The sequence below is a fragment of the Hesperophylax consimilis genome, chromosome 13 (assembly GCF_061612785.1).
Source record: "Hesperophylax consimilis isolate HC1 chromosome 13, BYU_Hcon_1.0, whole genome shotgun sequence".
Taxonomy (NCBI): domain Eukaryota; kingdom Metazoa; phylum Arthropoda; class Insecta; order Trichoptera; family Limnephilidae; genus Hesperophylax; species Hesperophylax consimilis.
Window position 1 is genome coordinate 9,451,300 of NC_142848.1, and position 15,082 is coordinate 9,466,381.

At 32.9% G+C, this 15,082-nt stretch overlaps 1 protein-coding gene across 1 annotated transcript in view; it reads left to right on the forward strand.

The window, feature by feature from the left end:
- The first annotated feature begins 5,134 nt into the window (after positions 1-5,134).
- The window catches only part of LOC149418403 (limbic system-associated membrane protein-like), a 128,889-nt gene continuing 118,941 nt past the window's right edge, over positions 5,135-15,082 (forward strand). Inside the window, exon 1 of the mRNA XM_089638476.1 lies at positions 5,135-5,563. The gene's annotated coding sequence lies outside the window, so the exon portion shown is untranslated. The remainder of the gene's footprint in view (positions 5,564-15,082) is intronic.

The following is a 15,082-nucleotide window of genomic DNA, read 5'->3' on the forward strand; positions in this document are numbered from 1 at the left end:
TTTCCTTTAAGATATTTTTCTTTGCAATTTCCATATGACCGATAGCTGAATTTGTGGCTCCTCCCCAAGCTTACTTATTTTATTTAAACTCTTTTTTTTGGTCACATTTTCTGAAATCAAAAACATTGGGACTGTACAAATTGTTCTGGGATAGCTATTCCCTCTACAACTAGCAAGTCGCCAACTTCTTCTTCGAACAAATGATACTGCGGGAAGACAAGAATAGAAATTTTTCGGTATAGCTATTCTGTCTACATTTGCATGTCACCAACTTTTAATTCGAATAAATGATACTGCGGAAAGACAAAAACAAAATTATTTCGGGATCGCTGTTCCGTCTACCTTTGCGTGTCGCCAACTTTTACTCCGAGTTAATGATACTGCGGGAAGACAAGACTAAAATTGTTCCGGGATAGCTATTCCGTCTACCTTTGCGTGTCGCCAACTTTTACTCCGAGTTAATGATACTGCGGGAAGACAAGACTAAAATTGTTCCGGGATAGCTATTCCGTCTACCTTTGCGTGTCGCCAACATAAACTCCAAATAAATGATACTGCGGGAAGACAAAATTAAAATTTTCATTTAATCGTTATTTTTTCCTTATATTTTTTTACATCTTACTTTATAACTTTGAAAAATCTAAATTACGCAATGGAAATTCAAAGTGACTGTAAATTTGCTTCCCTTTATGGGTGATATTCTGCTTCAATATTATCGAGTGTCGACACGAAATATTTTCCTATTTGATACAAATAAAAAGATTTCTTCTTAGCATGGATCATGTTCGGCATAAGTTTTTGAGGAGAAGGTTTAATGTCATAAGGTTTTGGGGAAAAAGAGTTTATCTTACTTTTCCACCCCTTCAATTGATATCTTCAGGAATACGAGTATACTGATGATATTTTCCTAGGGTTTTTTTTAAAAAGGAAAGAAATTAGTATTTCAAAACTTCACCCATTTTTTTTTGCATCTAACTATAGTTGAGGTAGATAATCGAATATGGTAATTGTACTGGACACCTACGCCAGTGACACCGACTGTAAAATGCCGGTTTCCTCTCGGGGGTACCCTGGGTAAGGATTTGCAGCCCAACTTCGCGAATGTCGTCGGACAACTGACTGGTTGGGCCAGTTTTTTGCGTATTTATTGGGTTAAAATACATTTTTTACACGTTTTACACGAAATATTACAATGCGTCATAGCGCCGAGAATTAATTACTAAGGTCCCACAGTTTTGTCAGTAATTCATCCTTGAACTGGCGATATGCCACGTGTAAGGTTAAATAAGCCTCAAAAGATTCGGCATCGTAAAATGTCTGATATCAGAATATTCATTTTCTAAATAATTCAATAATTATTAGGTACATCCATCTGCTGTCCGGTACATTAATAATATCTTTTGAACGGACAATTTTTATTTTTCACGTCCATTCAAATATTCCCATTGGGATTGATGGTTTCCTGTTTTAAACAATTTATTAATTAATTCAAAACAAAATTTATTAAGTCGCTCATCTCCTTAGAGTGTCGAGATTTGAAGCTTTACAAATTTTCAATTGAAAGGAGTACGTGTGGACTAGAATTTAATATTAAAAATGTAGACGTACAGAAGGTATTACAAAAATAAACCTCAATGCAGTTATTCAAATTAAAATTACAGCTGGGCATAGTTGGAAAAAATTACATTCTACTCTTAACTAAATAAGTATAACAAAGTACCTATGGTAGCTTATCAGCCACAATCACAGAGTAACCATTCTTTTTTAAATGTCTTTTAAAACTTAAAAAAAGTATCGACTGAAGATTGAATCGACCCAACTGCCCAGAAACTAGAGTCTACACTCAACAAACCAAAAACCAATCAAAATGCCGATCGGGTAGGACCGACTTTTATTTTGAATATTAACTGCTCTAATGTCATTCGATTTTATTGAAATGCGTATATTTCCGTATGTGTGTACGTAATTGTGACCAAATGTCATCAATCGCCATCGACAGCGAGTCAATCCACCGAGTTTCAGATAAATCAGATGTAGGGAAGCATATTTTCTTTTCCGTGTTCAATAGGAGGCAATACTAGAGTTTCGAAAGGGAATTAGCGTAACAAAACCCGGGCATGGTACAAGGTAGTACTGCCGTACTGCCTCCTATTGAACACGGAAAAGGAAATACGCTGTCGGGAAGTGGGTTAATTTCCGTTTCCAAGATTCGCATTAATTCATTACCGAAAATAACAGAGAAATTTTAATTTTTAAATTAACGATACGTAGCTAAATGAAAATTAAAATTATTAAATTGTAACAGAAGAGTAAAAAAATTGTAGATATTAAAGTAGAATAATTATAAAAAAAGTATGAGTAAATAAAATCATTCGTAAGTTATTCATTAATTAATTTTTTTTTTTTAAATGGTGTGTAAAAAAATTAAGGTAGATACGTGAAAAGAACCGAAGGTAGAGGTCCATAATGGAATACTGGTACCTACCCAGATGTATGGTAGTGAGGCTTAGTACTTGAAGAGGAAGGACGAAAGCAGACTGAATGCTGTAGAAATGAGATCCTTAAGGCGTATGTGTAATAAAACCATGTATGATGGTGTGAAAATGTGAATGTCGCAAAGAATGCTAGGCGGATTTAACCGTAATGTGTAAGATTAAGACGCTTCGACAGTTTGTGCATGTAGAGCGAATGAACAAAGAAAGGAGTGTAAAATGTGAATGGAGAAGAAGTCGGAGATGTCCGGGGAAGACATTGCACGATCAAATGATCCAGATACATGAGTCGGACCATTTCAAGAATCGGAATAATAGAAGAGCGTGTATGAGACGATGTATGAATGTGAGTGTGTGCAAAGACTGAGTTGTTTGGCTGTCCATCCCCTCTACCTAGCCCTATGGGAAACAGCGTGGGGCGGCGTTTAATAGGCGGAATAAGCGTGGCGCTTAAAATAAATAACTGGTATTTAAATTTTAAAGTGAACATGATGCAGTGTAAATAGGAGAATATCTGTATTATACAGGAGATACTGACAATAAATAGATGTAATCCATTGTAAAGTAGGTACAAAATACACAATTGTAAAATTGTGATTACAAGTAAAATAAGAAAATATTGAGAAATTATGAAAAAAAAACTAAATAAAAAAAACTACTACATTACGAAATACCAATGTTTAAAATGACAATCAACATTAGCTCACTAAATAATGTCACTTGAAATGAACGCCACTGCTGATCATCTGTATTGTTTTAATATTTGGACTGTAAACTGTTTTGAAAGACATGTTTTTATGTATGTGCTACGATGAATTTTACCAGAAGATTCTTCGGACAACAACAAAGGACCACGGAAAGTCTTACCGCTTCCTACAACTAAAATCATTTCCTGTTTTATCGCACCGCAGTGAACGAAACCAGCGCAGCGCAACCACCAAAGTAATATACTACCTGTATAATATTATGTATTTAATTTAAAAAAGAACATACAGCCTGTCGGTTAAAGTCAATTACTGTGTTCTGTGTAGGTGCACCATTCAACGTCGGAGGCCATCAATATATAACATTGTGATTTTTAATCATTATTAAGACAATATTAGCGACTGTTTTTTTAGGTCTTTTCTGTTTTTCATCATGGTAGTCGTTATTATTTTCTGTCTTTTCCGTTTTTCATCATGAGAGTTGTTATTATTTTCTTTAATGATTAAGTATTACAATTTCAATAAGTGAATCTATGATAAAAACAAAATGTGAATAAATTTGATGTCATTAACCTTTTCAGCATCGCACTTTGGTCTCCTTAACTAATCATTTGAAATTATTCGTTGAATAAAAATATTTTTTTTGCTTGATAATTTATATTTAATATAATTTTTTACTATTATCAGGCCTAAGAGAAAGTTGATTTTATTAGCAATGAAAAAAAAACTATAAAAAAAACAATTGTTTAATTTTAAATTATACAATTATATAAAATTATAAAAAAAACTTATCACCCAAATAGTTGTTTAATTTTAAATTTACAGTGTAAATTGAATAAAAATAAAAATGGATGTTGGTCCAAGCAAAAGAGCCAAAACGGGATCTGTCATTATTTTTACTGAATTTGTCACAGTAATAAAGATTACTACCTAGCAGAAAAAATCAACGATATCCTTAACAAGCTATACCCAAAATACGGGCAATTAGTTTTACAAAATAAAAAGATATTAATTTTTTTCTTCATGTATCTAAGGAAAAACTCTGGTTTTAAAAGGGTTAAAGGTGTATGGAAAAAATACGACTGTTCTCATTACTTACGAGTATTGCTTTAATCAACAATTCAACGGAATAATATAATATATAAATAGTTCAGTAGTCACGGGGTTATCGCAGAAGGCAATGGTCGACAAGACTATTTGAATTTAATTTAATTATTATATAAATTGAGATAGTAATTTATTTATCTTAATTGTTTATTGATACGATATAAATTCAATACCAAAAACCGACAAAAGTGTTTTCAGCACACGTTATTCGGAAATTTGCATGTAATCTCCATCATCAACCCTCGATTTGAGGGAAACATAAGACCCTCAAGGAAATTTACACCAACCCTCCATAATAAATAATAATAAAGGAGAAGAAAGATAACTTTACTGCCAAATTAAGTACAAAACAAACCGACATAAATGTCACAGCACATTCGAATGCGAATTGTCACGGGAGAGTTCGATACTTTTACTGCCGGGTGTCACATTAAACCACCCTGCAGCCCGCGTACCCTCCCACAAACACATCATAAAGTATCCAAAGTAAAAAAAAGTCAGGAGAAGTTGACATACAATAATACAACCTTTATAACCGGCCACCAGATTCATAAAAAAAATTGACAAAATACACCAACACGCTAAAAGACAACACCGGCTGAAAAACTGTAAATTGTTGGGCCTCGGAATGATGAGGCCTTTTTACAATGTACCTTAACTACTTAACCTTTATTAGCAAGATACAGTCGCTCGGCAAAGAAGCAGTGAGAGAAATTACGTCAGCAAAGGGAAGCTGCTACGGCGATTCGTTCGGGCATGTCCGCCGCCAATCGGAAATGTTCGGCTCCAGTCCTCCCAGTTATGCGTAGAGGCCAGTTGGCTTCGAGATTCTGGCGCGAAAAGTCGTAGCGGTCTACGCTTTTGTGACACCTGCCTGTCAAATTTAAGATGATAATTAATTAAACGGATTTCACCAAATCAAATGGACATTGGAAGTGTATTTTTAACTTGTGAGCTGTGGTTTTACGTGTTTCAGACAATACTTCACAAATCTTTTGAACATTAGCTTAATCATTACATTACTAATTAAATGTTTAAGAGCCCTAATATTTAATAACTTAGCAGCATACTCAGGAAGATTATTTTTAATTTAATATAACGTTAAGTGAGAAATGTTCTGAGTGATTAGGTGTTAGTGAAGGGAAGAAGATACATAATAATAATAATTATGGTCGTTTCTGTGAGTTTTACTGAAGGGTTTTGTACAGCAAGAGACTCTGTGATTTGCATGTATCTAGCTCAATAGAAGACTATTTTTGAGTAAGTAAACAACTTTATTTAATAATATTGACAGTTTCTACCAAATAAATTAATTGACTATGAATTTTTATCTGATACCTGTTTTTGCCATACCTAGGTACTGTTACCAGAAAAGAGCGTACCGTTTTTATTTATAAAAAAGACAATTAGCATTTCATAAATTATTTTTACTAACCTTGTTAGCGATAGCGACACAGTATCGAATCGCGCACCTCACGAAATTGTTTTTATCAAATTTATATTGATGAGAATAGGGTCATATACTTTAATGGGCGAGTGGTAGATTCCTTCTTTAATGTTGTGGAAATGCTACACTCTTAAGATTTAGAGACTGCGCATTCAATTGCTGTAAAGTGATATTAATTTATACATTTATTTATGACCAATCACTTAAATAATTTGACTTATAAAAAATAAAATAAACATATTTTCCTATCATTATTTTTATGAACTAAGATAGTTTTGTTATGTTCTCCAGCAAAAATGAATCGTTTTAATTTGTTTTTTAGGTCATGTCATCTAATATTTTGTAGAAATAATTATCATTTGTAGAAAATGTCTTTTCTTACCGTCAATCATTAATCAAATTAAATTACCATAATAGGTCACGATTCTTTGTCACGAAAATTTCAACAAATAATTTCAGCTGGCACGCTAAGCCCCAGCTAAATAACTTCCACCTAGACCATACAGACACAATAAAAAGTTCCTTAACCTAAAACAGGTAAGAATCTATAACTAATTAATATTTTAATTATAATGAAATTACTTAGTACCTACCTTGGCTATAAATAATTGCGCATTTACAATAAAATTTGCTTTCGCGTTGTCTGCGCTTTGAACCTACGGCTTAAACACCCTTAAGATGTGAAACCTAAATACAAGTATGAAAATAAGTAAAACTTCACCCTATTTAAGGGTGGTGGTTTGATCGTCTTTCCCGTTCAGAAGCATATTGGCCTTGCGCACTCTTTGCTATCTACCTACTCGCTTCCAATGGAAATTCAGCCTTTCATATACATATGACCGCTTCATTTTGCTAGTCTTATTGAAAATTTGTAAAAACTTAATTAAAATGACGTTTTCTTTCTTCAGTCAATTAACAATGACAAAATAATTCACTATCATTTATTTATTGGTCTTATTTCAACAAAAACCCATCCTACGATGCGCGCAAAAACAGACAACGGATTCGAACATTTAAAAAAATAAAATATTAATGTTTGATTATTAACATTCATATTTCAGTATATCGCTTAGTGGTCGATTGTTTAAATATATTATACTTTACACTTTTTACCTTGTGCTTTTTAAATTTATTTTTATGTTAATGGCACATGTCTTGCCGTTTCTATTTAAATAAATAAAACCGTTTGGTTCACACCCAGGCGTCGCGGGTTCAACCCTCTACTAGGAGGAACTCAAATATCTGCAGGTTATTCGCAAACCAGAAATCTCTCTTTAAAAATTTCACTAGGATGTCTGTCTCTCTCAAAAAATTGTAAAATAAAGTTGCCTCAAAAAGTTTTTTCTCCAATTTTACATTTAACGTTATATTTAGGCAAATAATTACTTACCTTCATGCATACCTATTTAGGTACAGTATAAAATTTCGGTACCTACATTATTAATGTACTTTTTTCCAAGTCTGTTAGACAAAACGAACTCATATAATTACGTAACATCTTCGGTTTTATTAATGGTCATATAAAAATAAATGATGTCATATCGAAAAAGTAATTACAATTATATGGTGTTACTATTTCGTTAATAATTACAATTTCAATTGATGTTAATCTAAATAGTAATTAAAATTTATTGTTGATAAAATTATTCGATCATAATGCCATTAACAAAGCAGCCAGTTACTCCAATCAAGCTTTTAATTGTTTTCCTGGCCGGCGGATCGTTGAAGCGAGCTTATTGCTTTGCCATTAAAAATACATATATACTCGTAATACGTAATATATTATATACCATAGTACGAGTAGTATGAAGGGTTACACGGAAACTTACAGCATTCATCATTAATACAAAATACCTAAACGATTAATTGTTACCTAACTTTAATTATTATAAAATACTTGTTATTGATATAGTGACATTTGTTTGGCTTAATTACATAATTCTTTATTCGAAATTTATGAAAAAAATATACGACGAACAATTAAGTGTGTAGGTAATTAAGTATCTACTTGGGTAGAAATCTTATGAATTTGTAGGAACATTGTGGTTTTGATTTATTAAATATGAATATTTAGATAATCAGTTTTTTGGCACTTTCACAGAACTACTTGTAAAATAAAATACATTTAAAAAGCAAATTGTCAACGAGTTCTAAAAAACATCCCTAAAACGAAAATTTCTTTGGAAGAATTAGTTAGAAAAAGAAATTGTAATTTACTGTTTCTGAGAATTTATATTCTTTTTTTAGATGCACTCTTATCTTAGTGAAAAAATAAGAGCTTGAACATGAAAGGTACCCACTTCAGATATCAAATTCTCACTTGAAGCAGGAAAGCTATTAACAGGCGATACGGGCTTTGATAGAAGTATGTGCATTTCCCAAGTATATTCTAACGGTAAAGTGGAGTTGGGAGAGGAACTTTTAAAATTGTTACCATCCCGTTGTAAAATGAGCATCGTGTTAACGGTTTCATTTTGCTCTCTCGGTGCATTTCAGGAAGATTGGGGCGCCTTAGCCACATACATTTGTATGTTCATCTACCGTCGGCAACCAACTGGTAGAGAATTTCCTGCAATCAACTGTTCAGTTACGGAACGTTTTCCTCAGTTTGTGTTACTAATTTTGTTACGTTCTCAAAACCCCGATAAAGGTAAATTTGACCTTATTTTATATAATAAGTTTGTTTCATAGAAATAATATTCGTAGTAGGTCGGATGACTTTTGTCGTTCTGTGGCGTGAATAGAGCCACTGCTTCGTCATTGCGCGTTTAGCTTTTATTGTGTTGAGGTTATTTTTATGTATAGAAACCGTAGATTTAGGTCAAGTTAAAGTTTTTGCAAAGTAATGATACACCAGACGTGGTTAAAATAAATTGATAGGTTACCGGTGGGCGTTTTTATTTACCTGACAATAATATTTATTTTCAAACAATTTTACCACACATCCTACGACCAACTGTTATTTAATAATAATTATACCTCAAGTTTTATTGAAATATTTAAAAAATAACATACATTCAAATAGGATGGTAGGTATACATTATGAACAGCGTAACAATATCATGTTCAGAGGATGGAAAACGGTTAATAACACCACATTAATAGAAATGAAAGCAACTTTTTAACTAGCTTTATTTAATAATTTTAATGAACATTTGTACTTCTATGTTTACAATTTTGTATTATATTTTTATTTGTGTACGTACCTACATTATTAAATAATTACTATTTATTACATTTTTTTGATTAATATGGCTCCTGCAGTCCAGCTTGAATCTATCAATTGTATCAATACTTGGTGATGACTTGCATGTAAACAGTTTTGTGTAGTGGCTTTGTCCTTTTTTGGTAGCTTTATTTCAATGAACGTTCTTGTGTTTTATCCTTGTTGTAAATAATTTCGGTTAAAAGGTATTTTGGTAATAGATTTTTATTATATTATGTATAAATATCACTGCGCTATATGTCAGAATCTGTTTTACCGTTAGCCAATTTAGTTCCTTTAACATTTTAGTTACTGTTGAAAATTTATTTCTCCTACGTAGTATAGCTTGTACTACTAACTTAATTCACCTATAATGTTTGACGTGGTTCTAATTGCGTGTGAGTTTAAGTATGCTTTTTCATTAATTTTTTTTAACCAGATAAAATATAGTAGTTAATAAACCACCACAAATGATTAATTCTTTATAAACCAGATGTGTTCATGTTGAAAGCTCTCTTACCTACCTACCAGGAGAAAATTAATTAAGATTCAGGGCTTCCGATCGTCTATATAAATATTCAACTGAATTAAATACGTGACGCCTAATTGAATCGAGCCCGTACAATTAAATTCATAGTAAGATTGAGGTGTAAGCTTACTGTTGGACAAATTAAATTTTGAAACCATTTAAAACTTTTTCCATTTGTTTTATTTTTGACCGTTACCGGTTTCTATTATGACCATCTTCAGACTGGTACATTTATTTATTAAACTGGCGTTTATGTATATAACATTGAATAAATACATTACAATAATTAGTAAATGGATAAAAACAATGCAACTAAGGTATTTCCTAGATAAACCGTACATTAATATATTGAATCGGGGTAATTATGCCTGCCCATGGGTAATAACCTAATAATTAGAAATTTTAGAAATAAATTGGACTACTCTTAAGATGACCACAATTGGCTTAAACCGGTAAAGTTCAAAATTAAAATATTAAAAAAAGTGTATCACTATAACGGATTTCAATTCAATTCAATTACCAGGTACTTCCCCGGATTTCTCTTCCATTTTTCCTTCCCATCCCCACTAACTTCAGTCTCAAAACATACCCCGATCGGGGATGCCATAGTCTGGCTGATGGGAGCAGTAGGAACATCGATGAGGTTTCAAAAATAAATTAATTGTTACAATTATAATAAATAAGTGTGTCCGGTCATGTTCGTAACAGTATAAAAACATACAATACAAGTTTATAATGAAAGTTGATGGTAATAAAATGTTTCTTGTAAATACAAACTTTCTGGAACATCATAAATAACGACATTTGAATTTTAAATACTGTTAAATATGATTCCCAAAATGCTTCATGTTTTGAGTTCCACATCAAAGAAGAATAATACTAACCACACAGAAGTAATTCGATACCCCTGTAAAAATTCTAACGAAAGGTATTTCTTTGACACGTAATATCCAAGTTTGATCATAAAATGGATGGAACGCGAACACACTGTGTGGTGAGCTTACCATGATTATTTTAATGTTTTTGTAATATTATATTATGCAGATAATTCCTTGAAACGAAGCAAGTGTAAGGGCGTAAGCTAAGAACTAAAGCCAGCATTGCCCGGGTTTCAGATTTGTGGTTATAATATAAAAATTGGGGACAGGGTGAACACGTCATAGCTTGACTGATATTATGTAATAAATTAAAACGTTAGTTACTTACAAACTACTTTTTAGATAGGTACAAAAGTACAGTGGACTAGTTTTTTTAGTACTCTACCTTATCTAGTAATTACACAGGGTGTTTGGGGGTAAACAAGTACATGACGGTAAAAGTGAAAAAGATAAATAACTTTTTTCAAAATTCGAATGTTTAATTTCCTTTACATATTTTTCCATGAAATAAATAATATTTATTTTCCCGTCCAAAAAATTCAGTTTTTTTATTAAAAAACTACCTTCAAAAATTGGAATTTCGAAAACAAGTTTATTTTTGTTTTTACTTCTAAAATCACGTAGAATCCTCTAAAATCATGTACCCACGTAGTTTGCGCACTTTACCCCCTGACACCCTGAATTATATTGTTATACATTTTTAAACTAGACTTTGTTTTTTAAAACCACTTTTTAATATTCATATTCATGCTTATATTGTAATAATTCAGATTCGGAAGTATAAAAGCCTACTAGAAACTAAGGTATTGTGCTATTAAGAATTAATAGCACGAACGCCATTAACATAAATGATAGTTATTGAGGGTCATAGTACAAGAAAAAGAAGAAAAACAGGAAAAATTATAAATAAATAAGAATATGTAAGTAAACAAGATAAAAGAATATGCTTTAATTTAATGTTAATGAAAGAAATAAAGAACAAACAAAAGCAAAAACCTGTTATGTAGTGACACCGTTAAAATATCTACTGCTAAGATGTTTTATTAGTACAGCTTTAAACTTCAATAGAAGCATATTAAAAACATCAGATAACACAACATAAGAGTAAACAATGGTGTATAATCTATGTGTAACAGAATTTTAGCCTGAAACCGTATTATGATTGCAACAATAATTTTTCTCTGCAATAAAGAGAAAATGAAAAAAATACTTCAAAATAAAGCAATTCGAATAATACTTAAGCGCAACATATACACACGGATAAGAGACATGTTAAAGGAGCTGAATATTTTGACGGTGAAGCAAACTGTGTATTTGAATGTAGGTACTTATTTTTATACATAAAATTAACTTAGGGATGATGTCTAAGGAACTGAAAAGAAAAATAAATTACAATAACGAGATACACGGACACGGGATGAGAAATTCTAAGCAAATTAGATTTCCAACAAGAAAAAAAACAAGCACCCAAAAATCTCTGATGTACCAGGCCGTTCAACTCTATAACAAAATCCCGAAGGAAATTGCTGTGATAGAAAATATTAATAAGTTCAAAAATGAATTAAGAAAATATGTCTATCTCAATTATTAATGTTTCTTTTTTTGTGACTTTATTGAAATATTTAAAGAAAGATTATGTTTGCCAAACAATGTACATGTTTATATGTTTATAAAACTATTAGCACACACGAAGATGTGAGCTAACTTAAGATTAATAAATAAATAAATAATACATACTAGGGATCCTTGATCCAATGGTAGTAACTTGAAATGGTTGGTATTATACATTGACTGTAGTATGAAAATCAGTAAAGTGGTTGAAAAACATTTTTTTAAATTATTTATTATTACAGGTAGGTACACTTAAAAATACGGAACGACTTATTTAACTAAACCATTGGGGGCGGCGGAAACCAAAAAAGTACCGATTTAAACAAAAAAAATACCAGCAAGGTTAGAAGTGTTTTTATATATACATTAACCCCACACAGAAAGACATGAGGAAAATAATTTATCTCAGGGTCTATGTCATCTTAGGGGATGCTGTGTGGAGGGCCTTTTTAAGGCTTGGAAGGAGAAAAAGTTCCGTAAAGAAAAATGTATAAGAGGTGGGTAAGAATCTAAGGGTGTCCAGGAGTGACGGACGTATGAATCCATCCCTCTCTCTACAATGCAAGACGATAAGTCACGCAGCTGTTGGGCAGGCGCATCCGCCGCTAAGCTCTGAAAACATCCCACCCTTTGAACCCTGCTAAGTCACCAAACGTAGAAACCCACTTGGGATGACATATGGTAGAGGTGTTTATCCACTAAATGGTTCCCACGCGGCGGTACCCATAACCGCCTCACAAATAAATGTAATGCAGCTATACGTAGAAAGGTGAAAAGCGCAATTTTGAACAGGCGTCAGGTATTTTCGTGTCAAAATATGCATTCATTAACGTAACGAATTCAAAGATCGTTAGGTAATAATAATTGGTGTTTGTTAAAATTTCAATTTTGTTAAGTCCTGTTCTATCAGGATTAGAGTTAAATATCCGTGGGTGACCATATTTTTTATCAGAGTCCTATATTTAAACACAATAATATTATTTGGGTTGGATGGGACAATACCCTAAAATTAAGTCAAAATCTTAACGACGAAAGTGAAGAAGCCAGGCAAAAAATATGTGATGCGCGACCTTGGTGTATTGGACAGACCTAAGGTTGAATTCGCCCTACCAAATCTCCAAAATAAAGTGGGAATCAGTGAAGAAGTGATTTAAAAAAATATTTCTCTTGCGGACCGTTGTAAGGGCCTACAGTCGAATTTGCCCTAGCAGGCATAAAAAATTGATCTTTCCGTAGGGTTTATTTGTATTATTTCTAAAACTAACTAACTAACTAACCATCACGCCGTTTCCCCGCAGGGGTAGGCAGAGAGGACGGACCGCCAAACAACTCGGTCTTGGCACACACTCCTTGCCTCATTCACATTCATACATCGTCTTATACATACTCTTCTATTATTCTGACTCTTGACATGGCCCGACTCGAGTACTGATTCACTTGATCGTGCCATGTCTTCCTCGGGCGTCCCCGACTTCTGCTACCATTCGCATTTGCATCATATATCCTCCTTACACTCCTATCTTCGCTCATTCGCTCTACATGCCCAAACCATCTAAGCGTCCCTTTCTTAATCTTACTCATTACGCTTACATCCGCCTTGCACTCTTTGCGGATCTCCACATTCCTCATACGATCAAACATGGTTTTACCACACATACGCCTCAGGGATCTCATTTCAACAGCATTCAATCTACTTTCATCCTTTCTTTGCCAGTTCCATGCCTCACTTCCATACATCAAGGTAGGTACCAGCACTCCGTTGTGGACTGCTAACTTCGCTTCTTTGGACAATTTTTTGTTAGCGCCAACTGCGTTCAGTCCTCCATTAATGGAGTTACCTGCATTTACTCTTCTTTCAATATCTCTGTCAGCCTTCCCATCACTCGTAAACATGCTTCCTAAATACACAAATTCATCCACCTGCTCCAAGTATTCCTCATTCACAATTATATTGCACACTGTTTTCGTACTCCCTCTTTCAAACACCATTACTTTAGACTTACTTACATTCATCATTAACTCATTCTTCATGCATACTTCGTTCATTCTAGACACGAGAGACTGCAGATCTTCTATACTATTAGCAATCAGCACCGCATCATCAGCATACAACAGGCAACATACTTTCAAATTATTCAAATTCGCGCCCAATCCCACCTCTTTCAATTCTTGCATACAATTATCCATGTAAAGATTGAATAACCAGGGTGACATTACGCAGCCTTGTTTAACACCTTTTGTGATATCAAACCACCCCGTAAAATCACCGTTCACCCTTACACATGCAACGCTTCCCTCATACAGAGACGCGATTGTCTGAGTCAGATTTGTATTCACTCCATACTTGGACAACACCTTCCATAGCTTTTTCCTGTCGACTCGGTCGTATGCTTTTTGTAGATCTACAAAGGCACAGAAAAGTTTCTGGTTTTTTGCCAGAAACTTTTCAGTGAGCATACGCAATGCATATTATTTCTGATGAACGTATTACTAAATTCTCAGATTTTTTTAGAGAAATTCTTCGGGAAGTTACTAATTCATCAACTAAAAAAATTTAATTTGGTGCTTACCGTTGATTTTAAAATTTTCAAACCGGTTTACATAAAATATTTTAATGAAAAAGTACTGTTTTATTTATATCAGAGGGAGGGTGAGGTATTCGTGATAGGGGGAGACATTCAATGTTTTTTTGCTGCCGGAGCAAGTGGGATTATGCCATTCCTGTACTGTTTTGTCATGCTAATGGAAGCGTGGCATTAATATGGTGAAAAGAAAAGTTGTGCGATTTTTAAGCAAAATTTTGATTCTCAATAGTGGTAGAAAGAAAATTACTTGCCGGCTTCTATTTAATTTAATTTTATTAAAATATTGATAACTGGGGAACATACAAAGTGGAGCCATGTCCTGTTTAAGTTAAATATAAGTATAATTTATTAACCGTATAAGTACCTTTAAACACAGAATATTTTTTTTTAAATAATACAAAATATTTATACAGATTAAGCATCTAATACGATATAAATTAAATTAAATTTAAAATCAAAATGTAGGAAACAGCTATTTCAAAAAATATACGTGAAATGCTTTTTTGCGTTTAAGTGCGTTTAAA